General features: G+C 38.5%; 1 pseudogene; it reads right to left on the reverse strand.

Moving 5' to 3' along the window:
* Positions 1-24,654: 24,654 nt before the first annotated feature.
* LOC143658372 (trafficking kinesin-binding protein 2 pseudogene) lies at positions 24,655-26,027 on the reverse strand (annotated as a pseudogene).
* Between the last annotated feature and the right edge of the window lie 1,145 nt (positions 26,028-27,172).

A 27,172-nucleotide genomic window follows, 5' to 3' on the forward strand; every position in this document is an offset into this window, starting at 1 on the left:
GGGAGGGAGGGAGGGAGGGAGGGAGAGAGAGAGAGAGAGAGAGAGAGAGAGAGAGAGAGAGAGAGAGAGAGAGAGACAGACACAGATGGGCTCAGGGGGTCTGAAGCTTGAGTTTACTTCAGACTGACTTCAGACAATTTTATTCTTAACCAGATCCTGGTTATATACCACAGGATGACAATAGGCATGCATGCATTTCCTGAGGGAATAAAGTTCTTATCTTTCAGTGTTCTTCCTTCGTACTTAAAATAACCATTTGGGGTAAGCAAACATTCTCTTCCTCCTAAACTGTCTTACATAAATCAGATAACATAAAGCAGCTTACTGCCGCCACCACCCTAATGCCATCTACTCCCAAGTAGTTCCGCAGGTCTTATGTTAATCCTATCTCCTACAACCCACCTGTTTTCTACACAGGCCAAATAGGAGAGTTGAATGGGGATGTGGTGGGAACACCACCCCTGCAACCTTCAAGTCCTTAAGAGTTGCAAGAAACTGCAATCCCTCCAGGAATTCGGTATTGCTTCTGATTTACTATTTTGCTAGGTAGGAGCAGTTCTAGTGGCTTCCACTTGGCCTTTCACACCATAATAGCCCTCACTGCATGAGTTAAAGAGCCAATGTGAGGATTCTGCCAGTTGCTCAGTATGTTTATTCCTCCGACCTGTTTATCGAGTGACCAGAAAAGCTGCTAATTTTGAGTGGGGAGCTGAACAAGAGGAGGCTCTGCAAGAGGTCCTGTCTGCTATACAAGCTGCTCTGCCAGTTGGACGATATGATCCAGCAGATCCAATGGTGCTGGAAGTATCAGTGGCAAGTAGAGATGTTGTCTGGAGCCTTTGGCAGGCCCCTCTAAGAGAATCACAGCATTAAGATTTTGGAGCAAAGCCTTACCATCTGCTGCAGATAACTATTCTCCTTTTGAGAAAGAGCTTTTGGCCTGCTACTGGGCCTTAGTAGAGACTGAACGCTTAACCATGGGCCACCAAGTTACCATGAGACCTGACTTGCCTATCATGAGTCAGGTGTTGTCTCACCCACCAAGGCATCAAGTTGGGTGTATGCAGCCGCACTCCATCATAAAATGGAAATGGTATATACAAGATAGGGCCAGAGCAGGTCTTGAAGGCAGAAGTAAGTTACATGAGAAAGTGGCCCAAATGCCCATGTTCTCCTCTCCTGCCACATTACCTTCCCTTTCCCAGACCAGAGCTATGGCCTCTTGGGGAATTCCTTACAGTGAATTGAGTGAGGAAGAGAAAACTGAGGCCTGGTTTACAGATGGTTCTGCATGATATGCAGGGGACAGCTGCAGCTCTTGAACCCCTTTCTAGGGCGTCCTGGAAGGACAGTGATGAGGGGAAATCCTCCCAGTGGGCAAAACTTTGAGCAGTGCACCTGGTTGTTCATTTTGCTTGGAAGGAAAACTGACCAGAGATGTGTTTGACTCATGGGCTGTTGTTAATGGTTTGCTGGATGGTCAGGAACCTGGAAAGACCATAATTGGAAAATTGGTGACAAAGAGGTCTGGGGAAGAGGTATGTGGATAGACCTTTCTGAGTGGACTAAAAATGTGAACATGTTTGTGTCCCACGTGAATGTACACCAGAGGGTGACTTCAGCAGAGGAAAGTTTAATAATCAAGTAGATAAGATGACCCGTTCTATGGATACCAGTCAGTCTCTTTCCCCAGCAACTCCTGTCATTGCCCAATGGACTCATGAACAAAGTGGTCATAGTGGTAGGGATGGAGATTATGCATGGGCCTAGCAACATGGACTTCCACTCACCAAAGCTGACCTGGCTACAGACTCTGCTGAATGCCCAATCTGCCGGCAGCAGAGACCCACAATCAGCCTGATATGGCACCGTTTACCATGGTAACCAACCAGCTACATGGTGGCAGGTTGATTACATTAAATCGCTCCCTTTATGGAAGGGCAGTGATTTGTTCTAACTGGAATAAACACATACTCTGGATATGGGTTTGCTTTCCCTACATGCAATGCTTCTGCCGAAACTACCATCCATGGACTTACAGAATGCCTTATCCATCATCATGGTATTACACACAGCATTGCTTCTGATAAAGGAACACACTTCATGGCAAATGATGTGTGGGAATGGGCACATGCTCATGGAGTTCTCTGGTCTTACCATGTACCCCATTATCTATAGGCAGCTGGATTGATAGAACGATGGAATGGCCTTTTGAAAACTGAATCATGGTGCCAACTAGGTGGCAATATCTCGAAGGGCTGGGGTAATGTTCTCCAGGAAGCTGTGTATGCTCCGAATGAGCGTCCACTGTGTGGTGCCGTTTTTCCCATAGCCAGGAGCTATGGGTCCAGGAACCAAAGGGTGGAAACGGGAGTGGCACCATTCACTATTACCCCTAGGGATCCATTAGGAAAATTTTTGCTTCCTGTCCCTGTGACCTTGAGCTCTGCTGGTCTACAGGGTTTAGTTCCAAAAGGGGGAGTACTTCCACCAGGAGAAACAACAATGATTCCATTGAACTGGTAGCTAAGACTGCCACCCAGTCAGTTTGGGCTTCTCATGCCCCGGGATCAACAAGCCAAGAAATGGATTACATTACTGGTTGGGGTGATTGGCCCTGACTATCAGGGGAAAATGTGATTGCAATTACACTATGGAGGTAAAGAAGAGTTTTCCTGGAATATAGGCGATCCCTTAGGGCATCTTTTAGTACTACCACGCCCTGTGATTTAAATCAGTGGAAAGTGGCAACAACCCAATCCAGTCAGGGCTACCAATGGTTCTGAAACTTCAGGAATAAAGGTTTGGGTCACCCCACCAGGCAAAGAACCATGGCCAGCTGAAGTGCTTGCTGAGGGTAAAGGGAACATGGAATGGGTAGTGGAAGAAGGTAGTTGTAAATATGAACTATGACCACATGATCAGTTACAGAAAAGCTCTTTTGTTCATGTTATAGTTTTTAAGTTTTAAGATATCAACTTTAATAATGAATATTACCCAAGGACTTGCACCCTATTCTGAGGAGACTTAATGTGTTTCCAGTTGTATGCAGGTTAGGTTTCCAGTTTTGTATGCAATAAAAGACACACAAAAATGTGTCTTTTATTGTTTTCTATTTAGAAATTAAATATGGCTTAAGGTGATGTATATAGCTGCCAAGTTGACAAGGGGTGGACTGTCTGTCATGTGTCAACTTGGCCAAGTGATGGTACCCGTTTTTCTCTTTGGGCAAGTGCTGGCCTGTCTGTTGCTATGAGGACATTTCATAAAAGTAAATCATGATCAGAATATCTGCACCCACAGCTGATTGCATTTGTAATCAGCCAAGGGGAGTGTCTTCTGCAATGAGTGATATTTAATCTAATCAATGGAAAGCTTTTAAAGAGGATTCAGGAGAGACAGTCTCTCTTCCTGCTTTGGCTGGTGACCCTCTCCTGTGGAGTTTGTCCAGACCCTCCTTCAGAGTCGTCAGCTTCACAGCCTGCCCTCCAGATTTTGAACTCTACATTGCCATGGTTATGTGAGGCATTTTTATAAATTTTATATTTGCGGATATTTCCTGTTGGTTCTGTTTCTCTAGAGAATCCAACTCCCCCAAGGGGACTTTGGAAATACTTTTTTATTCACTCTGCAAATCACTCTGGGATTTATCAGGACTAACCTGGACAAATCAATAAAATCTCATCCCTTATTCAAGATTCCATGTATTTGTGTGATCAGTATTGAAAATTGAGTGAAATACTGGATCCATTCACATCCATGCACTTCTTTGGGTGAAACTCACCATAGAAGTTAAATTAGGAAATACGCTACCCAAAGTATAAATTTTACACCAAATAAATATCCCTCCCTTTAGTCTCATATGGAAGTTGAAATTTTAAAATATGGATGATATCACCCTTTACCCAGTCTTCTGATATACGTTAGTCCTATCTAGATCAGCTTCATTCATGGCTCTACTTAATGTCTGATCACTTTTTCAACTTTTTGAACAGTTCCTATATGGGGTACTGCTGACTTTCATAGCTTCAGAACTCTAACTCTGAGTCTTAGGTGTCACATAAATACCCGAAGTTTCTGGAAGAGACCATGTTTATACAAATAGCTCAGTATCTGATAATTTAGAATTAAAAGTTATACTTCCTGAATATATACGACTACTGTAAGAGCTTGGTATCTTACAACCCTTTACAATAGGCCCCAACCTGATATCCGATGCTCTCAATTTTAGTTCACCAAATTTTTGTATTATAGTTAGTCCATATGATTGAGGCATAATAATATTTGTCTTTTTGTTCCTGACATTTCGTTCAATATACAGCTCTTATGTTTCATTCTTCTAGTTACATGTCTCACAACTTCATTCCCTCTTACAGTCACTCAGTAGCCCATTGTATATATACCATAGTTTCCCCTCTGTTCCTTAGTTGTTGTACACTTAGGCCACCCACATTCATTTTGGATCAGGATCACTGTTGCCATAGACACCAATGTGCAAATGTCCTTTTGTGTCCCCACACTCAGCTACCTGAGGTATATACTGAGGAATGGGGTTTCAGGATCATGTGGCAGAGCCACCCCTAGCCTTCTTTGGAACCACCACACTGCCCTTCAAGGGGCTACCCCTCTCATTTCCCTACTGACAGTGAATAGGTACATCTCTTTCTCCACATTTTCTCTAGCACTTGTTTCTTTCTGTTCCTTTTTAAATAGTTTAGTTACACATTATACAATCCAACCTAAGTGTATAGACATGCCTTCACCACCATACTTATCTGAAGATATTTCCATTTCTTCCACAAAGGATCCGTGCCTCTTTCCCAATCCCCCTACCTGTTGACATTTCATTTTGGCATGCCTTTGTACATTCTTTGGAAGCAATGTTACCATTGACTATAAACACTAGCTTGCATTGATTGCACTTTTCACCATATGCTATTTTAAACCCCCTGCAAAATTGACATTGCTTTGTTCTTCCTCATGCAAAAATATTTTTTAATTTGTACGTTTGATCACCATCATTGTACACACTAGGCTTTCCTAAATTATACCATCTCAGTCTTTATACTCTACGTTTTCTTCTGGTTTCATCCGTACCCCCATCCCTTCTCTCTCTTTTTCATACTCACATTCAGCTTAATTCAGTGTACTTATATTATTGTGCTACAATTAAGTAGTATTGTCTTACCCATCTCTGAATTTTTATATTCAGTCCTGTTGCACAATCTGTATTCCTTCAGCACGAGTGGCCCAATCTCTACCCTATTTCTGTCTCTTGATAACCTGTGTTGTTAACTTCTATTCTCCACGTTCATTCATTAAAGTTAGTTCCTATCAGTGAGACCATACAGTATTTGTCCCTTTTTTCTGCCTAATTTCACTCAGCGTAATGTCCTCAAGGTCCATCCATTTTGTTACACGGTTCATGACTTTATTCTATCTTACAGCTGCATTAATATTACATCGTATGTATATACCACAGCTTGTTTAGCCACTCATCTGTTGATGGACATTTGGGCTGTTTCCATCTCTTGGCAATTGTAAATAATGCTGCTATAAACATTGGTGTGCAAATGTCTGTTTGTGTCCTTGCCCTCATGTCCTCTGAATAGATACCTAATGATGGGATTGTTGGATCATATGGCAATTCTATACTTAGCTTCCTGAGTAGCCACCAAACTGCCTTCTACAGTTTTACATTCCCAGCAACAGTGGATAAATGTGCTTCTTTCTTCATCTCCTCTCCAGCACTAGTTCTTTTCTTTCTTTTGTTTTTTTCATAATGGCCATTCTGGTGGGCATGAGATGATATCTCATTGTGGTTTTGATTTGCTTTTCCCTAAACCCAGTGAGTTGAGCATCTTTTCATGTGCCTTTTAGCCATTTGTATTTCCTCTTCTGAGAAGTGTCTGTTCATGTCTTTTGTCCAGTTTTTAATGGATTGTTTGTCTTTTTGTTGTTGAGTTGAAGAATCTCTTTGTATATTCTGGATACTAAACCCTTATCTGTTATGTGGTTTCCAAATATTGTTTCCCATTGTGTAGGCTGGCTTTTCACTTTATTGACAGAGTTATTTGATCCACGAAAGTGTTTAATTTTGAATTCCCCTTTACCTATTTCTTTCTTCAATGCTCATGCTTTGGGTGTAATAGGAAACTACCTCCTATTACAAGTTTTATGAGATATTTTCTTCTAAATGTTTTATATTCATTGCTCTAATATTTAGGTCTTTAATCAATTTTGAGTTGATTTTTGTATAAGGTGTAAGATATGACTCCTCTTTCATTCTTTTGCATATGAATATCCAGTTCTCCAAGCACCATTTATTGAGGTGGCTGCTCTGTCCTAGGTAAGTTGGCTTGACTGCCTTATCAAAGATTAGTTGTTCATAGAGGGTCTATATCTGAACACTCTATTCAATTCCATTGGTTGGTATATGTATCTCTATGCTAGTACCATGCTGTTTAGATCACTGTAGCTTTGTAATAAGCTTTAAAGTCAGGTAGCGTGAGACCTCCCACTTCAGTTTTCTTTCTCAAGTTTTTTTTAGCTATTTGGGGCACCCTGTCCTTTGAAATATATTCAATTATTGCTTTTTATCATTTCTGAAAAGTAAGTTTTTGGCACTTTAATTTGTATTACATTGAATCTATACATCAATTTAGGTAGAATTAACATCTTAACTATATCTAGTCTTCCAATCCATGAATGTGAAATGCCCTTCCATTTATTTATGTCGTCCATGATTTCTTTTAGCAGTTTCTTGTAGTTTTCTGCATATAGGTCTTTTGTAACCTTAGTTAAATTTATTCTTAAATATTTTATTTTTTTTGGTGGCTATTGTAAATGGAATTTTTTTCCTGATTTCCTCCTCAGATTGCTCACTATTAGTGTATAGAGACACTACTGATTTTTGGGTGTTGATCCTGTTTCTTGCCACTTTGCTTTACTCATTTATTGGCTCTAATAGTTTTGCTGTGGATTTTTCAGGATTTTCAACCTATAGTATCATATCATCTGCAAACAATGAAAGTTTTACTTCTTCCTTTCCAATTTGGATACCTTTTATTTATTTTTCTTGTTTTATTGCTCTGACTAGAACTTCCAACACAATGTTGGATAAAAATGGTGACAGTGGATATCCTTGTGCTGTTCTTGATCTTAGAGGGAAAGCTTTCATTCTTTTCCCATTGAGGATGATGTGGGTTTTTCATATATTCCCTTTATCATGTTGAGGAAGTTCCCTTCTATTCCTATCCTTGAAGTGTTTTCATCAAGATAGGATGTTGAATTTTTTCAGATGCCTTTTCTGCACCAATTGAGATGATCATGTGCTTTTTTTGCTTTGATTTTTTGTTATGGTGTGTTACATTAATTGATTTTCTTGTGTTGAACCATCCTTGCATACCTGGAATAAATCCCACTTGGTCATAGTGTAAATTCTTTTAATTTGCTATGGGATTTGATTTGTAAGAATTTTGTTGAGGATTTTTGCATCTGTATTCATTAAAGAGATGGGTCTGTAATTTTCTTTTCTTGTATCTTTGTCTTGCTTTGGAATGAGGGTGATGTTGGCTTCCTAGAATGCCTTCCCTCCTCTTCAATTTTTTTGAAGAGTTTAAGTATGATTGGTTTGAATTCTTTCATGAATGCTGGCTAGTATTCACATGTGAAGCTGTCTGGTCCTGGGCTTTTCTTTCTTGGGAGCTTCTTGATGACTGATTCAATCCCTTTATTTGTGATTGATCTGTTGATGTTATCTATTTCTTTTCTAGTCAATGGTGGTTGTTCTTGCCTTTCTAGGAAGTTGTCCATTTCATCTACATTGTCTAGTTTTTTAGGATATATTTGTTCATAGTATCCTTTCATTACCTCCTTTATTTTTGCAAGGTCAGTGGTTATGTCTCCTTTTACATTTCTGATTTTATTTATTGCATCTTCTCTCTTTTTCTTTCTGTCTACCTAGCTAAGTGTCCATCCATTTTATTGATTTTTTCAAAGAACCAAGTTTGTCTCGATTGTTTTCATGTTCTCATTTTTATTTATTTCTGCTCTAAGCTTCATTTTTTTCTTTCCTTTTGTTTGCACTGGGGTTAGGTTGCTGTTCTTTCTCTAGTTCTTCCAAGAGAACTGTTAATTCCTCAGTGTTTCCTCTTTCATCTTTTTTTATATAGGCATTTAAAGCAATAAATTTCCATCTAAGCACTGCCTTTGCTGCATTCCATAAATTTTGATTTGTTGTGTTTTCATTTTAATTTTCCTCAAGGTATTTACTTTCTGTTGGAATCTTCCTTTACCCTCTGGTTGTTTATGAGTGTGTTGTTTAATCTCCATAAATATGTGAATTTTCTGGATCTCTGCTGTTATTGATTTCCTTTATGATTCGTTTATGATTCCAGTAAATGTTTTGTATGGTTTCAATCTTTTTTTTTTAATAGTGAATGATATTTATAGTATATAGCAGATTATTTAGCATCATCACAAAAATACAAAACCCCTGATTTAAAATGGTCAAAAGTTATAGGAAAGATTTCATAGATCATGAGCCATGAGAGACACTGAAGACATTAAAAAAATTTTGACTCCTTGTTATAACAAACCCTAAAGAGAAACCATTTTAAATTCATCAGATTGCTAAATGTTAGAATCTCTGATACCTAATAGTGGTAAGCATGTGAAGAATAAAAAATATTTCAGCACTGCTATTAGTTATATAAATGTCCACTTTGGAAAATAATTTGAAGTCATCCAGTGAAACTAAAGGGCTGAATACCTTAATATCCCAAATTCCATACCTTTTTAGGTAGACCAGAAAAAAATTAAGTAACTGTATCCTCAATATGTAACTGTATTTTAAGACAGACAGAGGTTTGTTGATTATGGCACTCTGGGCCATGTGAAATAAGTAGAAATAACTTGTTATTTGTCAACTAAAAATGGAAAAATGAAAAAAAGACTGTATATTCACAAAATATAATGCAATGCAGTAGAGAAAATGAATTAGCTACAACTACAAACCTCGAATGCTATAATTCCTACATATACACATATCTTTGAGGGTAAAAACCCAGTTTTTTCTTTTTTATTGTTATATATTATATATTCATATACCATGTAATAATCCAAAGTATATGATCAATGGTTCACAATATCATCATATAACTGTGCATTTATTATCATAAAAACCTAATTTTGATAAGAATAATATAGTATATTGCCATCCATAGGAAGTCAACCCAAACATTATGTAAGCATGTTTCTTTAAATGAAACATACCCATGTGTTAAATCTATAAAGAAAAGCAAAGAGATAATAAATAAAACTTTTAGGAACGATTAGTTCTGGTGAAAAGGAAGGAATATGGTAATTTATAGAAGTATACATGGGAGTTATAGGAAATATTCTATTAATTAAGCTGCATTGTATATGAGTATGCCCTTTTTATTATTTTATGTCTCATTATGTACAGAAAATAATTAAACTTTTTGGAGCAATTTAAACTTGTGTATCATGGCAAGCAGTTTTCAAAAGGAAAAAGAGCTCATAGTAAATCAACAATCCTGTGTAATGCTTGCAATGGTTGAATTACAAAACATGTTGCAGTTTATTATGCTTCAATTTTACGGAAAGTGCAAGAAATTGAAACACCATAACAGAAGGAAGCACAATAGGGTCACGTGGAAAAGTGAATTGGTTTTCTTTGGGAGGCTACTCTTTGGCCAAATTGTATCAATTCCTGTGGTAATTTCAGTCAACTGGATGAAAACTAACACCTGGGCACTTTTCTAGATCCTCAAATTTACTTATTACATAGTTCAACTTGGGTAAAGTACATCCTCAGATGATGACTTTGCACTTTTAATTGTTAAACCTAATATACTTACCAGAAACACCACTTTGCATGTGGGAGAGTCATTTGTTGAGCCTCTGGGAAGATCGAAGTGATATGCAGTAAACACTGTCATTGTGACAGCAAGTGGCACAGCACAGGTGTGGTTCTGGGGGGTGCTCTCAGCTGGTCCAGCTGGTCCAGACTGGGGTATGCTGTGTGTCTGGTCACTGACGTGGCCCCAGGAGCTGTTCTGTACTGCTTCTGGTTATTTAGTAGTTGTTCTGGAGGATGAACTAAAACGCTCATGTTGTTAAGCCTCCATCTTGACCTGGAAGGTTTCAATCTTTTTAAAGTTTATTGAGGCTTGCTTTGTGACTAAGTATGTGGTCTATTCTTGAGAATTATCCATGAGCACTTGAGAAAAAGTTGTATCCTACTGCTTTTGGATGTAATGTTCTCTAAATATCTGTGAAGTTTAGTTCATTTATTGTATTGTTGAAATCCTCTCTCTTTATTGATCCTCTGTCTAGATATTCTATCCATTGATAAGAGTGGGGAATTGAAGTCTCCAACAATTATGGTAGAGGTGTCTAGTTCTCTTTTCAGTGTTTGTATCATGTTTTTTGAGCACTCTGGCTTGGTGCATAAATCTTTATGACTGTTATGTCTTCCTGTTGAATTGTTCCTTTTATTAATACATAGTGTCCTTCTTTATCTTTTTGAATTGTTTTACATTTGTAGTCTGATCTGTCAGATATTAGTATAGCTACTCCTGCTCTTTTCTGATTGCTGTTTGCATGAAATATCTTTTCCCAACCTATCACTTTCAACCTATGTTTGTCCTTGGGTCTAAAATGAGTCTCCTATAGACAGCATATAAATGGGTCCTGTTTTTTAATCCATTCTGCCAATCTATGTCTTTTAATTGGGAAGTTTAATCCTTTAACATTTAGTGTTATTACTGTAAAGGCAGTTCTTTCTTCTACCATTTTTCCTTTGGATTTTATATGTTGCATCTAGCTTTTTTTCTCTCTGTCTCTCTTTTTACCTTTACTGATAGTCTTCATTTCTACACTCCACTCCAGACCTCTCTCCTGCTTTTTCCTATCTGCTTATAGTGCTGCCTGTAGTGTTTCTTGCAGGGCTGGTCTCTTGGCCACAAATTCTTACAGTGATTGTGTGTCTGAAAATGTTTTTATTTCCCCCTAATTTTTGAAGGATAATTTTGCTGTATATAGAATTCTTGGTTAGCAGTTTTTCTCTTTTAGAACCTGAAATATATCATAACAGTACCTTCTCACTTCCATGGCTTCTGCTGAGAAATCCACACACAGTCTTATTGGACTTCCCTTTTATGTGATGAATTTCTTTTCTCTTGCTGTTTTCATAGTTCTCTCTCTTTGACATCTGACAATCTGATTAGCAAGTGTCTTGAAGTATTTCTATTAGGATCTATTTTGTTTGGGGTATGCTGCATTTCTTGGATCTGTAATTTATTTCTTTTGTAAGAAGCAGGAAATTTCAGTGATAATTTCCTCCTTTAGTCTTTCTCCTCCTTTTTCCCTTCTCTTCTCCTTCTGGGACTCTCACAACATGTATTTTCCTGTGCTTCATTTTATCATTCAGTTCCCTGAGACCCCACTCATATTTTTCCATTCTTGTTCTTTTATTTTCTTTTGTGTGTCAGATTTCGGATGTACAGTCCTCCACTTCACTAGTCCTTTCTCTTGCCTCTTCAAATCTATGATTCTATGTTTCTATTTTTTTTCATCTCTTGTACAATGTCTTTCATTCCCATAAGTTCTGTGGTTTGTTTTTTCAAATTTTCAATTTCTTCTTTGCCTTCTTTATATTCTCCTTTAACCCATTGATTTCATTTTTAATGAAATGTCAGGATGTTTGTTCGAACATCCTGAATTAGTTGTTGCAACTGCTGTATCTCATTTGAAGTGTTGGTTTGTTCCTTTGAGTGGGCCATATCTTTGATTTTCCTAGAATGACCTGTTATTTTTTGTTGGCATCAAAGCATATTTGATTTCCTTAATTAGTTTATTGTGGAATTGGTTTCACTCTTTTACCTAGGGTTTTCTTGTTGCATGATTTTGTCCTCTTTCTGTTCAGTGATATTCAGTTCAACTTAGTCTAGACCTCTAATGTAGGTCCTGTTTAATTGATCTGAAGTTTTCAGTTGTTTTTCTGTTTCTTGCCTTCCTATAATGGAGCCTTTTATTTCTTTTTTGAGGAGGGTCTCCTCAGATATTATAGACCCTAGTTATATTTCTCCTGACTGGTCTGGCCTCCTCTCAGGAGGAAGGAGTCACCTGTAACAGTTTTCCCTGAGGGTGAAACTGAGCAGATTGACAGACTTCCCTATGAAGCCTCTGGACTCTGTGTTTTTCCTATCCTGCCCAGTATTTTGCACTTGTCTGCCTGAGGCTTCCTACCAACATAAAGTGATAAGATGCCTTTAACTTCAGCAAACTCTCCCTGCTGGGGGCATGGTTGGGACAGAGGTGAAGTTGTTGGTTGGCATTAATTGCTTCCGTTTTCCAATCCCTGGGGCCTGAATTCCTTGAAAGAGGGATTCCACCTGAACTGGGCCCCTCCTTTCTCTTGGGGAAGGTACAACTTTTAGGGAATTAAGTCCTTTCATCTGCCTAGTAATTTTGCCTGCTGGTTTGAAAGGATTATGTGCCCCAGAAAGGCAAACCGTTAATCCCAATCCAATCTTGCATAAGCAAAGTTTCTTTATATCCCTATTCAATAATTTAGGTTGGAATCTTTTGATTAGATTATTTCCACAGAGATGTGATGCATCCAGTTGTGGATATTAACCTTGGATTAGAAGGAGATGTGACTCCACCTATTCCAGATGGGTCTTGATTAGTTTACTGAAATCCTTTAAAAGAGGAAGCATTTAGGAAAAAGCATTATGTGTCCATTTATTTTACTTCTAGGTACCCCAGAAGTCTTTGCAAGTCTGGTTATTTTGACTGGTGCTTTGAGTCTGCTGTCCATTATGGTGGCTGCATTCACCTTGTCTATGATGAATAACTATCACCACATGGCTTCTGCCAACTTGTGATCCAGTCATTTCCATTGTTTAAGGATTCCAGTTCAGTGAGAGCAGTTCCTATGGTAATATCTGACCTTCAGAGAGGGGCAACTATAGCTCTTCAGGGATGAGAGAACTAGTCTCATAAATTTATTTCTTAAGGTTTTGGTGAGAGATGTGTCCTTTGGATATTCCTGAGGTATGTGAGCAGATCTTCCATGCTTTCCATGGTAAGTCCACTCTAACATTACTATCTTTCTAAGTCACTGGATCCCCTCATTTACATTATACCAGGGCAGTTCTGGCATTTCAATGTTAGGTATTGCCAGCCATCTTTTGATCCATGTTTCAGCCAACCACCCAAACCAACTATTAATGTCCTTTCTAATCCCTCATGCTACAACATTCAATGTAGAAAGTCTGCATAGTGGGCCAATATCAATAAATTCAGCATGACCCAACTTCATTTTCCTTCCACCATTATTGGAATATTTATCCATTCCCATAAATATTCCCTTGATTTCTGTCTATATAGATTGGAAAACTCATACAGTTCTTTTGAAGTATATTGTACCTCCTCATGGGTCACATTTTGTACCTCACCTTTTTGGGCCTCTTGGGCTTTAGTCTAGTTATAGGTCTTGAAGGAAAGTGGTTGTGGATGTGGGCTATGAAAAGAAATAGAAGTGTCTTTTAAGCCAGTTACTTCAGGGCGTTCCATTGCAGCTTCATCAGGTGAAACATGATGAGTCACTCCAGACAGAGAGTGAGGGTTGTTTCCCCAGGGGAGGTGGTTACGGTGTAAAGAAGGATTTTGTAAAGCTTAACAGTAGCTAATTTTTCTTGCTTAATTTAGCCATTTACATATATTTTAGCTTCTGAATGATAGAAATATCCAGCAAAAGCATTTGTGTCATTTTATATTCACTGCTGTGCATTTGGTGTGAGTTAAGAATTGTAAAGAAAAAAGTTATGGGCCCCATCAGGCTAAGAAAAACAACCCAGAACTTCCCAGGGGCAGTTATCTGCTGCCTTGGTTATGCAAGGTTATCTGCTGCCTTGGTTATGCAAGGTTGTAACTGCTGGAGGAAGTTTATCAAAGAATGCAACTGAGAAGGTTGAGTAAGGGAGTTTTGCACAACGAGACAGCTGCTTCTTGCATGAAGCAGCTCCCATGACTCATGCGTGAAAAATGTTTGTTATCTGCTTCTTGCAAAATGTTTGTTATCTGCTTTTTGCAAAATGTTTGTTATCTGCTTCTTGCATGAAGCAGCACCTGTGACCCATGCTCGACCCTCACCCCCCTCCTCCTACCCCTTAAAAGCTTCCCGAAACCCAGGCTCAGGGCTCTCTGTTCCTGTGTGTTCAGTGAGCCCCACACATGTGTGGTAAATAAACCCCTTGCGTGTTGCATGAGAGAACGTCTCTTGGAGTCCTCCTTTGCGTGGCAAAACTCTCAAATTCTTACAACGGGATTAGCAGGCGGTGAATGGTTAACCTTATCAGGAGGAGGTTGAATAGTGGATTCCTCTGAGGAGACTGGAGACTGGGAAGCTGTTTCCTCAAGGCGGTATTTGCAAAGTCCCTTTGGGGAAACGGGGAGAAAGGGGCCACTATTCAACTTCCCCATTTGGAGAATTCCTGATATTCTAGCAAGCATTGGGACAACCAAATAAATAGGTGCAGCCCTCGATCTTGGGTGTTGCCCTTATGAAACTTATTCACACAAAGGATAAGCTAAGCCTGCTTAAAATTAGGCCTGAAAGTCACCCCCAGGGAACCCCTTTTTTTTCTCAGATGTGGCCTTTATCTCTAAGCTGGCACAGCAGGTGAACTCACTGCCCTCCCCTTCTACATGGGACATAGCTCCCAGGGGTGTGAACTTCCCTGGCAATGTAGGACAGAAATCCCAGGATGAGCTGGAACCTAGCATCAAAGGATTGAGAAAACCTTCTTGACCAAAAGGAGGAGAGAGAAATGAGACAAAATAAAGTGTCAGTGGCTGAGGGATTTCAAACAGAGTTGTGAGGTTATCTTGAAGGTTATTCTTATGCATTGTATGGATGCTCCCTTTTTGGTTTATGGTATGTTAGAGTGTCTGGAGGGATACCTGAGTCTGTGGAACTGTGTTCTGGTAGCCTTGTTTCTTGAAGATGATTATATAATGATATAGCTTTTGTAGTGTCCTGTGTGAATGTTAAAACCTTGTGTCTGATGCTCCTTTGGCTAGGGTATGGACAGATAAGTAAAAAATATGTATAAAAATAAACAAATAATAGGGAAACAAGCACTGAAATAGATTGGGTAAATGGAAATACTAGTGGTCAGTGAGAGGTGGGGTGAGGGGTATGGTATATATGAGCTTTTTCTATTTTGTTTCTTTTTCTGGATTGACGCAATTGTTCAAAAAGGTGATTGCGATGACGAATATACAACTATGTGATGATGTTGTGAGCCATTGATTGTACGACATGTATGGAATGTTTATATGTTAAGAATGTATGTTTGTAAGTTGTTCTGTCAATAAAAATATTTTTTAAAAATATAGAAAATATATTTTTAAAAAACCTAGGCAGATAGGGAGATTGCCAGACTGCACTTACCAGTTCTTCACAGCAGGTGCCACTCTTGCGGCACCTCCTCCCTTCAGGCCTGGCATTGCTGGCTGTAGAGCCTTGCAGGGATGTTTCCCTAGCCAGCGGTTGGGGCAGGCTGGAGTGGAGGGCAGTCTGCTGATTGGATCCATGTTTCCCTGCGCACCTCTGCCCACCCCTGGTGGGGTTCATGGCCAACCAGACCCACTTTGTTCTCCCTGTCCCCATCTCCCCACCTCTCTCCTCCCTATAAAATATTGAAGACCCTCTTCAATCACTCACCCTCTGGGACTGCAGTCCCGATTATTTTTTCCCCATCCCCTATCTTGTTCTATGGAGCAGAGATGAATCCAGTTTGCCCTACTCTGCCATCTCCCCAGAAGTCAGTCTTCCCATTTATTTTATTTTTATTATCATGTTGCACTGACCAGTACCTTTGGTACAATGTTGAATGAAAGTGGTAAAAATGGGTATTCTTGAGAAGAATGATAAATGAGAGGGAGGAGGTCTAACTGAGAAATTAGGTTTTAGCAAATGATTATGACTACTGAATCATAATATCAATGTTTATTTTTAGTTTCTAGTGTATTGGAAAAACAAGAAGAAAATATCTGAAATTGTTGAACTGTAATCCAACAACCTTGATCTTTGATAATGAGTATATAACCTTATAGCTTTTATTGTGTGGCTGGTGATTTGTAAAAACCTTTTGACAGATGGTCCCTTTGTCCAGTGTATGGATAGAAGAGTAATAAAATAAAGACATGAATGAGAAAAAAAGAAAAAAGGAAAAAAAGTAGTGTGCTGGATTGACTCTATTAAAAGCCTATGTTCTTTTAATCCATCCCTGTGGGTGTAGACCTTTTGTTGGATGGGACCTTTTCATTGGATTGCTTCCATGGAGATGTGACCCAGCCCATTCAGGGTGGTCTTAATCTCCTTGCTGTAGTTCTCTATAAGAGGATAAATGGTAGCTGAAACTCAGGGATCTCAGAGAAGCTAAGAAATGAAATCCAGAGTTTGCCATGGATATGATGAGAGAGGAAATGCCCCCTGAGGAGCTGAGAGAGAAAACTGTTGAAACCAGAACCCAGAGAAGGACCAGCAGACATCACCATGTGACTTCCCCTGTGACAGAGGAACTCTGGATGCCAGCAGCCTTTCCCCAGAGAAGGTATCTCCCTCTTGATGCCTTAATTTGGACATTTTCATGGCCTTAGAACTGTAAATTTGCAAACTAATGAATCCCCATTGGAATGCCAACCCTTTTTTTGGTATATTGTATTTGGGAAACTTTAGCAAATCAAAATAAGCATCCTTACCTTGTTGTCAATCTTGGGGTCCAGAGCAGAAATTTCAATATGTCACCATTAAATATGTTAGCTGTACATTTTTCCTATATTCCTTGAACAAACTGAAAATTCCCTTCTATTCCTAGAGTCCTGAAAGTTTTTATAATGAAGGATATTGAGTTTCTTTTTAACAAACTTTATTTTAGAATAGATTTAGAATAACAGAAAAGTTGTGAAGATGGTATTGAGTTTTCCTTATATACCCCTATTCTAGTTTGCAAGCTGCTGGAATGCAATATACTAGAAATGGAATGGCTTTTTTAAGGGCAAATTTATTAAGTTGCAAGTGTACAATCCTAAGGCTGTGAAAATGCCCCAATTAAAGCAAGTCTATAAAAATGTCCAGATTAGGCTCCAAGAAGAGGTTACCTTCACTTAAGAAAGGCCAATGTAGTTCAGAGTTTCTCAGCTAGAAAGGCACATGGCAAATATGGCATCTGCTGCCTTCTTTCCTGGCTTTTTGTTTCATGAAGCCCCCCAAGGGGAATTTTCCTTCATCTCCAAAGGTCTCTGGCTGCATGGGCTTTCATGGCTCTTGTGGCTCTCTCCAAGATGTTCCCTCTTTTAAAGGATTCCAGTAAACTAATCAAGACCCACCTGGAATGGGTGGGGTCACATCTCCCTGTAATCAAAGGTCAGTAACCATAATTGGGCATGTCACATCTCTGTGGAGATAATCCAATTAAGCTTCCAGCCTACAGTGTTGATAGTGATTAAAAGAAATGGCTGCCTCCACAACATGGATCAGGATTATTAAAAGGCTTTTCTAGGGCACATAATTCTTTCAAACCGGCACAACACCCCATATCCTGTTTCCACTATCATTATGATTTTACGGGGCACTTGTCACTATTAATGAACCAATATTGATATATTATTATTAATTAAAGTCTATACTTTTTTCATATTTCCTTAATTTTTGCTTGATATACTTTTTTTCTTTTCTAGGATCCTATCCAGTATAACCCATCACAATTTAGTCTTTATGTTTTTTGGCTTCCTCTCAGCTGTGATTGTTTTTCATACTTTGCTTGCTTTTGAGAACTTTTGACAGTTTTGATGGAGGACTGGTCAGGTATTTTGTAGAATTTCTGCAAATTGTAATTTGTCTGGTATTTTTGTCATGATTATACTGGGTTATGGACTTGGTGCAGGGAGACCAAAAGTGTTGGAAAGCATGTGGAAAAACAGGGATACTTATTCAGTGTTCATGGGAATGTATAATGGTGCAGATGCTGTGGAAGTCAGTTTGGCGTTTCCTCAGAAAACTGAATAATGAGTTACCCTATGACCCAGCTATACCAATACTCATTATATACTCAGATGAGGTGATGGCAGTGATACAAACAGACATTTTCACATTGATGTTCCTAGCAACAGTATTTACAATTGCCAAAAGATAGAAAAAATCCAAATACCCATCAATGGATGAGTACATAAACAAAGTGTGGTATATACATATGGTGGAATATTATGCAGCCATAAGATGAAATGAAGTCCTGAACTATATGACAAGGGTGAATCTTGAGGCCATAATGCTGAGTGAAATAAGTTAGACACAAAGGGACAGATACAGTATGATTTTGCTATTATGACTCTGGTAAAGGTAGTTTCAGAGATTGCATTGTAGAATATAGCAGTCCTAGAGGTACACAAAAGCTAGAGAGGGAGGAAAGGCTACCCAAATAAATAGAATCTAAATGCAAGGTAATGGGTAGAAATGATGGTAACTACTTAGCAAGTTTATGAGAAACATTGCCGTATTGAAGATGAATATGATTGAAAGAGGATACAAAGTACCATGTATCCCATTGATTAAGTATACCATTATTAAAGTTCTCACACGAACTATTTCAATGGTTTAATAGTAGGTAAAGAGTCAATAGTAGATGGATATAGGGAAAAACTAAAAATGCATGCTATGGCCAGTAGTCAACAAGAAAACATCAACAATACCACAGCACTGTCAGGGGCTATTAATTGAGGGGGAGGAAAAAGTGATAAGGGGTAGTTTTGGTTTGATGGTAGGTGACATTGTATTTGCCAGTTCTCTGTCATTATGATCAGTGAGCATCTCTTCATGTGCTTTTTAGCCATCTGTATTTGTTCTTCAGAGAAGGTCTTCTATTCATCTAGTCTGCCCATTTTATAATTGGGTTGTTTTCTCTTTTTTTGTTGAGTTAAATAATTTCATTTTATATACAGGATATATATTTATCCAATAGGTGGTTTGCAAATATTTTCTCCCACTAAGTTGGCTGCATCTTCACCTTTTTGACAAAGTCCTTTGAGGCATAGAGTTCTTTGAAGCTCTTGATCTTCAAGAGTTCCCATTTGTCTATTTTTTCATTTGCTGTTTGTGCTTTAGGTGTAAAGTTTAAGATGCTACCTCCTATTACTAGATCTTGAAGATGTTTCCCTGTATTTTCCTCTAGAAGTTTTATGGTTCTGGCTCTTAAATTTAAGTCTATAATGCATTTTGAATTTACTTTGTGTATGGGGTAAGTTAGGGGTCCTCTTTCATTCTTTTGGCAGTTGATATCCAATGCTCCAATACCCATTTATTGAAAAGACTATTTTGTCCACTATTTTTTTCAGTGGATTTGGAGGCCTTGTGAAAGATCAGTTGTCCATAGTTTTTGTGGTCTATCTGCTCTCTCTTGATTTGATGACATTGGTCAATACTTCTATCTTTCTGCCAGTACCATGCTGTTTTGACCACTGTGGCTTTATAGTAAGCTTTTAAGTCAGAAAGTGATAGTCCTCTCACTTCACCCTTCTTCTTTTTTTAAAAAAAATTTTTTTTGGATATCTTTAACTATTCAGGTTCTCTTTCCCTCTCCAATAAACTTGATAACCAGCTTTTCCAAGTCTTCAGAGTAGGTTGTTGGGATTTTGATTGGTATTGCATTGAATCTGTAGATTAATTTGGGTAGAATTTTCATCTTAGTGACATTCAACCTTCCTGTCCTTTCCATCTATTTGGGTCACTGTTTATTTCTTTTACCTATTTTTTTTTTTTTTTTTTTTTTTGGTAATTTCCATGTACAATCCTTGGCATCCGTGGTTAGGCTTATTTCTACATACCTAATTCTTTTGGTCACTATTTTGAATGAAATTTTTTCTTTGTCTCCTTAGATATATCATTACTTTTGTATAGAAACCTTACTGATTTTTGTACATTAATTTTGTAGCTGAATTTGTTTACTATCTCAAGTAGTATACTAGCTCCATTTCTGGAGTCCTTCAAGAAAAAGCTGAACTTTGGAAAAAACTTCAGAGCCCACATAGCCAGAGACATTTGGAAATAAAGAAAATGCCCCTGGGGAAGACTTTTAAAATGAGAAACCTGGAGAGGAAGGTAGCAGACATAGATAGCCCTGTGCCTTTCCAGCTGACAGAGGTGTTCTGGACCCATCGGCCTTTCTTGAGCCAAGGTGTCTTTCTCTGGATGCCTTAGTTTGCACATTTTTATAGCCATAGAACTGTAAGCTTGCAACTTAATAAACTCTCTTTTAAAAAACCATTCCATTTCTGGTATATTGTATTCCAGCAGCTTTAGCAAACCCAAACAGTGTTGTATTGAGATCTCCTGCTATTATCGTTGAAACATCTATTGCTTCCTTCAGTTTTGCCAGTGTTTGCCTCATATACTTTGGAACTCTTTGTTTGGGAGCATAAACATTTATGATTATTATTTCTTCTTGGCGAATTGTCCCTTTTATTAATATGTAGTGTCCTTCTTTGTCTCTTATGACGTTTTTACATTTAAAGTCTGTTTTATCTGATATTAATATAGCTACTCCTGCTTTCTTTTGGTTACAGCTTGCAGAGAAGATCTTTTTCCATCATTTCACTTTCAATCTCTTTGTATCCTTGGGTCTAAGATGAGTTTCTTGTAAGCAGCATATAGATTAATTATATATTTTAATCCATTCTGCTAATCATTATCTTTTAATTAGTGAGTTAGTTCATTAACATTCAAAGTTATTACTGAGAAAACACTTCTTGAATCCACCATCTTACCTTTATTTTATTTGTCAGATCTATATATTGTTTTCCTCTTTCTCTTCGTATCTTTTAAATTACACTTAGTGGTACTCCTCAATTCTGTGCCCTCCTCCCTCTTGTGTCTTTTTTTTTTTTCAGCTGGCAGAACTCCTGTTAGTATTTCTTGTAGGGCCAGTGTCTTGTTGACAAATTATTTCAGGGCTTTTTCTGTGAAAACTTTAATCTCTCCCTCACTTTTGAAGGACAATTTGGCTGGGAACAGAATTCTTGGCTGGAAGTCTTTCTCTTTCAGGATCTTGAATATATCATACCACTGCCTTCTCACCTCCAGGGTGCTGGTTGAGCAGTCTGAACTCAGTCTTATTTGGTTTCTCTGTTTTATGATAGATTGTTTTTCTCTTGTCCCTTTCAGGGTTTTCTGCTTCTCTTCAACATGTGACAGGCAGATTAGTGTGTGCCTTGGGAAAGGCCTATTTTAATTTATTCTGTTGGAGTTCGTTGGGCTTTTTGACTTGTATATTTATGCCCTTTGTGAGGGTTGGGAAGTTTTCCCCCATTATATCCTCAACTACTCTTCCTAGCCCTTTACTACTCTCTTCGCCTTCTGGGACACCAGTGATTCTTCTATTTGTGCACTTTGTTTTGTCTATCATTTCCCTACAATCCCATTCAATTTTTTCCATCTTTTTTGCCATTTGCTACTTTGAATCTTTGAAGTCAGTTATCCTGTCCTCTATATCACTTATTCTTTCTTCTGTCTCTTCAGATCTGGTATTGTGTGCTTCTAGTATGTTTTTTACTTGATCAACAGAGTCTTTAATTTCTGTTATATCTACTATTATGTTTTTATTCTATCAAATTCTCCTTTATGCTCTTCTACTGTCTTCTTGATCTCCTTTATGTCATTCGCTATCCCACTTATTTTATTAAGTAAAGTTATATGAACATCTTTGATTAGTTATTCCAATGTCTGTGTCTCCTCTGGTATTTTAATTTGGTCATTAGGGCTATATCTGTCTGCATTGTGATATGCTTAGTGATCTTCTGCCATAGTTAGCATGTAAATATCTTGGTTGATTTACTTTGGGTGTTGTTTTCTTTCAGTAGTATAAGGCCTTATGTTTACAGGCTGGGGCACTCAGTGTGGTGATTTGTTTCAGGGCAGATTTAGGTGCAGGTTTTGGATGTTATGCTGATGCTTGTGAACATGGGTCCCCAGTGGCCAGGGAGGATGTAGGTGTGTAGGTGCACCTGTCTGAAGGACATAACCCTTGTGTATGCTGGTTTAAGGCATGATACCCTTTGTGTGCATGCATAGAGCTGTGGTGGTGATTGGCGTTATGCCTTCACGGATTGGGGGTGATGTGACCTGACTGTGCAGGTCAGCACTTTCTTAGAGCTAGGAAGTATGGCTGAAACTTCTAGGACTGCTGTAAACTGAGATTCCCAGAGCTGAATGACATAATTTGGGGCCTGTGCACATGAGTGGGTCTAGGAGTGCCATAAGCTGATATGCAGGGCTCGGGGGAGGGGGTGAGGCTGTACAACACTATGGGCAAGGGGCAAAGGGTAGCCTGGGTGTGGAGGTTAGTGCCTGTAGCCTTTATGCACTAGCAACAGCCTGCAGGGAATAGGGAGCAGGAGGTAGTGCTCAGGAGTGGTGAAGGAAAGGCAGGTTGGGCTGCACTTGGGGTGGGGGTGTGGGGAGGTATGTGCACTGGCTGCTGGTGGGGAGGGGTGCCTGAAACACAGGAAATGGTAGCAGGTGACTGGGTTTGGGCATATGGGGTGTCAGGTGAGTCACCATTCACTGGACTGCTCTGGTGAGGGTAGCATGCCCAAGGAACATGGCCTGGCTTACTTCCTTCCCCGTTCCTGTCTGTACACTCCCATGGGCTCTGCAACTCCGTGCCAGCCTCCAGCTTTCTGCTACTCAGTTTTTGGCCTCTGCAACCAGGGCTGCCCTATGTGGTGCAGAAGGCTCTCTTAAGTCAGCCACATTCCCTAATTGTCACCTCATTCACCATCCTGTCCCTTCTCTAATTTTCCATGGAGCAGGGCTAATCTTGAGCTGCTCTATTTGGCCATCTTCCCACCTCCCTTTATATTTTTACAGACCATTTAAATGACTTCACACAGGCAAAAATATACTTCATTATTATATTGTGTTCATTAATTTCGCCATTTAATATGTGAAACTGCAGATATGATCATTCATAAACTCAGTTTGGGGAGTCGAAACAAGTAAATATTATCATATTTCTCTCAATCTATCACACCACTCATTGATTGGAACAGCCAACATTATTTTAAGTACAACTAAGAAAGAAAAAACTGCTGCACACTAAACTAGGGCATGCCATTAACTGTAAAGCATAATTTCAAACATAATAAAATGTGAAAAGGTTTGCTATGCAACATGGAATCCTTTGTGAATATTGCAGAACATTTAAAAGAAATCAGCAAGATGTGCATAATGCAATATTTTCATAGTTCTGGGATGCATATTTCTTTACTTTTCAACATTTTGGAAACTTGATGGTATCTTACAATTGATATTAATAGGAAGAATAGCAAGCTAAATTGTAGTTGTTACTGGCTACTATGTATGAGTTTGCCTAGATATGTTTGTTAGATCCTCTTCTAAGATAACTATATCAATATGAGATAGTAGTGATGTACAAAGCTGGGTGCAAAATACTGCTGACTATAGACCAAGCAACATACACAAAACAATCTCCAACTGATGAATTTCTGAATTAGGAAGAATTTCTATCAAATCCCAAACATTTATCTTTCAAAACTTTCAGATGGCTTTCAAATAAAACTAACTTCTGTAATTCAATGAACTGAATTGATGAAAAGAAAAAAAATCCAGGTTAAACAAATGAGACATTAAGAGAAACTGGTTTTTCTTAATACATATTCAAATTATATTGTCTTTTCTAAAGGCAGTGTGTTAGTTAGATTCAGTTGTCAACTTGGCCAGGTGAGCATACCTAGTTTTGTTGCTGTGGACATAAGCCAATGGTACACGAACCTCATCTGTTGCTAATTACATCTGCAGTCGGCTAGGAGGCGTGTCTGCTGCAATGAGTGACGTTTGACTTAATTGGCTGGTGCTTAAATGAGAGACCACAATGTAGCACAGCCAAGCAGCTCAGCATTTCTCATCTTAGCACTTGCAGCTCAGCCCAGGCCTTTGAAGATGCAGAAAGAAGTCACCCACGGGAAAGTTGTTGGAACTCAGGGGCCTGAGAGAAGATCAGCAGAGACCATCCTGTGCCTTCCACGTAAGAAAGAACCTCAGTGGAAAGTTAGCTGCCTTTCCTCTGAAGAACTAACAAAATAAATCCCTTTTTATTAAAAGCCAATCCATTTCTGGTGTGATGCATTCCAGCAGCTAGCAAACTAGAACAGGCAGCAAAGAGGTTGAGATTGTGAGCATGGTTTATAAAAAAGTGTCACCTGATGCCATCTATGCTAATTGTAATGACCAACTATTCAGACAAATTTGACTTTGAACATGAGTATTTAGACATAAGTTTTGCAACAATGAAAAAAATGGTGAAAAATTGTATAGTTAAATGCAACTTCATTTTGAATATACTTAATTAAGTGTAGCTTTTTCACTGCAAAAATTATTTTGATATCAATGACCTATCTGACAAATAATGATATTAATGAATGAAAATGGACAGTTCCAGAACCTTCCTGAGGCAGTACAGGGCAATGCTGCAATTTGAATATGTGAATCTGGTGATGTCCACTCCATAAGAAAAGCATAATCACAAACATGATCTTGTTTTTTTACCCTGGAATCTCTTCCAAGTTGCTCTCCTGGTTCAGAAATGTTTCATCCTCTGCTTGCTGTTGACCAGATTCATAACGTTTTGCTGTCTTGATGACACTTGAGTGGTTGGAGTCTGCAATGGGTAGCATGGCAGGGAATGGAACAGAGTAGCCCTGTGTGTCATTGGCAACCTTAACTTCTCTCCTTCATTGTTTAAAGAGAGAAGATTCTTTATCCAAACTTAACTTTTTATGCATGGTCCCCTCAATCTCAGCTGCTAGAGATTCCCCAGTAAAAGCTCCATATAACTGAGAGAAGTAAAGATGAGCAGCAGGGCTAGATCTACTAAGAAGTTCATTTATTTCTTCTTAGGATTCATGTAACGTTCCAAGACACTTTATATTCCTGTCCTGAAACTCATGTATCTCCATTGTTAATTGTCTTTGAGCATCCTTGGAAGCTTGTAAATGAAGTCTCAGTTCTTTCTCAATCGCTTGCTCTTTAAGTTTGTGCTGAAGATCTACAATTTGAGACAGGAGAGAGAATATCTCTTCTTGGCATTGAATCAGCTCATCACTCCTCCCTGAGAATTCTTCAGTCATTCTGGACATCTGAACATTTGTTTCACAAAGTTCTTTAACACAGTCATTGACAAGTTATTGTCCCTTCTTTTCATAGTTAATAATTTCTGTTTTTATGTGACAATCCTTAGATCGAAGAACCATGCTCACTTTTTCTACTTCTTTGAGCTTTTCTTGCAGGATTTCCAACTGCAGCAATCCTTGAGATAAACTAAATGACTCATTGAACTGAAGAGGTGTAGAACAGCTGGAATCAGTTTCACTCTCTTCAGAAGCAATGGTGACAATTCAAAGTAATTCATCTTTCTTGGATAGTTCATGTTATAGCTGATTAACTTGATTAAAGGCTTTTCTCAGTTGCTCTTCCAAGGCTTCATTCTGTTCAGACAAGACATGGTTCTACTGTAAGAGAGCTTGTCCAGTTCAAGAAGCTAGCTTAAGATTGCGATCCCTTTCAGCCAGAAGATGTGTAGCCATGTTGATGTCATTCTAAGTTTTGGTCATCTGTTCCATTCTGTCTGTGCCTAGAATCATATAATGGAAAGTCTTTTCAGCAAGAACTGGAGAGAGGGCATCAGATGGATTTTGGTGCTGCTATGTGGCGTAAGTCCAGGCTTGGTTTTCATATAAAGAGAGAGTCCACTCTTAGCTTATACTGGGGTAGCTGATCTTCTAGCAGGCTCCTCAGCTCAACTTTAGGGAGGTCCTCATTGGAGCAGACATCAGTGATGCTCTCCAAATCTCTGATATTCATGAGTTTTTTTTTTACCTGTTGGTGGTGTAAAAATGGCATTCTGGGATTGATTCATGCAAGATCCTTTCTTTCTTGGGTTGAAGACAGATTTGGTATGAATCAGAGTAAAGGAAATCCATCAAGCCATCCAATAAAGAAATGGATCTGGTCATATGGATATTTTTATTTAAACAAATTTTCTGATGAGTCAAATGGCATCTGGAGAAGTGAGCAATGTCATATGATTATCACACCTTGGATAATCTTGATGGGAATTGCCTGGTCTCCTCCCCCCTCCACCTGTGCTCTCTCAGAGAGAAGCCCTAAAGCTTCTGCAGCATGAGAGCAGTTGCTGGGTTTACGGCAGCTGCCACTGACACCCTGGCATAGCAGGAACTGCAGGCAGCTTCTCAATTTCTTCACTCAGTGACCTCAGTTCTGCAGCAATACCCAGTCAATCGCAGCCCCCACACAACTCTGTCTTTGGTGAGTTTTGATAATTTGTTACTTGTCGAGAGTTTATTATCCATTTCATTTAACTTGTCTAAATTGTTGACAAAACTTTGTTGATAGTATTCCCTTATAATCTTTTATTTTTTTAAAAGTCAGTACCAGTGTCCCGTCTTTCATTCCTAATTTTCATGATTTGTGTCTCCTCTTTTTCTCCTGGTTAGTCCAGATAAAGGCTTGTTAATTTTATTGATATTTTCAAAGACCAATTTTTTGTTTGATTTCACCATTGTTTTTCTGTATTGTACTTCATATTTCCACTCTAATCTTTATTATTTCTTTCCCTTTGCAAGTTTGAGGTTTTGTTTTCTAGCTTTTAAGATACACACCAGGTTACTTATTTTAGATTCTTCTTCCTTTCTAATATAGTTTTTTGTAGCTATAAATTTTTCCTTTAGCACTGCTTTGGCTGTTGTCCATAAGTTTTGATATATTGTGCTTTTATTTTCATTCAGCTCAAAATGTTTTCTAATTTTCCTCGTGATTTTACATTTGATAGGTGTCATTTAGAAACATGTTTAATCTCTAAATATTTGTGAGTTTCCCAAGTTTATTTCTGTTGTGAATTTCTAATTTAATTCCACTGTGGTCAATGAACATACATTTTATTATTTCAATACTTTTAAGTTTATTGAGGTTCCTTTTATTGCCCAGTACGTTGCCTATTCTGCAGAATGTTCCATGTACACTTGAGAAGTGTATTGTGTTGCT

The sequence above is a fragment of the Tamandua tetradactyla genome, chromosome 16 (assembly GCF_023851605.1).
Source record: "Tamandua tetradactyla isolate mTamTet1 chromosome 16, mTamTet1.pri, whole genome shotgun sequence".
NCBI lineage: Eukaryota > Metazoa > Chordata > Mammalia > Pilosa > Myrmecophagidae > Tamandua > Tamandua tetradactyla.